This window comes from Aulostomus chinensis, chromosome 4 (genome assembly GCF_037954235.1).
Source record: "Aulostomus chinensis isolate RoL2024-O1b breed Wild chromosome 4, RoL_Achi_v1.0, whole genome shotgun sequence".
Taxonomy (NCBI): Eukaryota; Metazoa; Chordata; class Actinopteri; order Syngnathiformes; family Aulostomidae; genus Aulostomus; species Aulostomus chinensis.
Genome location: NC_141323.1, coordinates 31,354,461 through 31,356,063, shown reverse-complemented (window position 1 = coordinate 31,356,063; position 1,603 = coordinate 31,354,461). Strand labels below are relative to the sequence as shown.

At 46.0% G+C, this 1,603-nt stretch overlaps 1 non-coding gene across 1 annotated transcript; it reads left to right on the top strand.

The window, feature by feature from the left end:
• The first annotated feature begins 609 nt into the window (after positions 1–609).
• On the top strand, positions 610–681 carry trnae-uuc (transfer RNA glutamic acid (anticodon UUC)). The gene has a single exon. It is a non-coding gene; the product is annotated as a tRNA-Glu (tRNA).
• Positions 682–1,603: the final 922 nt, after the last annotated feature.

Below are 1,603 nucleotides of genomic sequence, written 5' to 3'. Positions count from 1 at the left end.
GTGGAAGCAGTTTCATCTTGAGGTTCCAGGTAAGAACAGCCAGCTGTGGGCTGACACAAATCTTTTCAGGAGCACTTCTATGCACCAGACCTACCAGGTTGAATTGTGTCTGTATTCTGAGGGCAGCAGGAGGACGGAGGAGTGAGGACACACACATTTGGGAACTGAGAGTAGCTGTGTGTGTGATTTCCCCTTCAAAGATAAAACCAGCTCCTTCATGCTGGCTTTGAAGGCTTACAGTCACACTGACTCTGGTGGTCTCAGTTGAGCTACAGAGGGTCCACCAAGACCACCAGACACCTCAGCTTCCCAAAGACAGTCCACCCCCAGGATCTTGCCCCCTCTCTGCTCCAACTCAGCCCTCCATTCATAACGTGACTTTGTCTCAGTCTCTTCACAATGCCAGTCACTGAAACACTGACGATGTGATGGGGGCTTCCTGTCTTTATTGCATTTTCTTCAAAGGATCCCGTGTATCTTCTTTCTCTCTGTCTGTACTGAAGTGTGGTATCAGGCCCAGCTTGAATGGGTGACTGTGTCTGAGTGGCTCAGCTCAACTGAGACCACAGTCATTGTGTATCATCTCTGTTGTTGGAGAGCTCTGTGCGGTCCCTGATGGTCTAGTGGGTAGGATTTGGCGCTTTCACCGCCGCGGCCCGGGTTTGATTCCCGGTCAGGGAATGAGTTCTTTAGAGGTTGAAACTGGATACAGGAAAGGTGGTCCACATTATGGTGGAGGTGATGAACTGTGAATCCATCGTTGGCTCCACTCTCACCCCCATTGCCAGTGTTCTTGGTTCACTCTGCCATGGCCCCAAGTTGAAGGGGAACTGTCACATTCAGATTCAACCCTTTGTTAGACACAATTAAGTCACTGACTCCTGCAAGGACAAACTCTGTAATCCTCCTTAGTAGCTTTGGTTCCTTCTCAGCACAGAAAGTGTGTTCACTGATGTAGGAACAGAAAAACTTAGAGCTCCAGTCCTTCGTTCCTTCCTCCACTGAGCAGAACAAACACAGAACAGTGAGGCAAGGCAAGGCAAGGCAAGTTTGTTTGTACAGCACATTTCAGCAACAGGACAATTCAACGTGCTTTACATAAAACAAACATAAAAAGACATTCAACATAATTAGAGAAAGTAAAGACAGAGAAAGACATTCAACACAATTAGAAGAGTTACATTGCAGCTTAAGTAAAGTTAGAGATAGAAGCTAAACAGGCAGATAGAAGTTACAGTGCAGTGTGAGATACTGATCAGAGGCCTCAAGTTTGATTTAATAATAGGCCACGGTAAACATATGGGTTTTTAGCTGTGATTGAAAAGAACTGAGAGTTTCAGCAGACCTACAGTTTTCTGGGAGTTTGTTCCAGATATGTGGAGCGTAGAAACTAAATGCTGCTTCTCCGCGTTTGGTTCTGACTCTGGGGACAGAAAGCAGACCTGTTCCTGACGACCTGAGAGGTCTGGATGGTTCAAAACGTACCAGAAGATCAGAAATGAATTTTGGTCCTAAACCATTCAGTGCTTTATAAACCAGCAGTAGTCTTTTAAAATCAATTCTTTGGCAGACAGGAAGCCAGTGTAAAGACCTGAGAACTGGA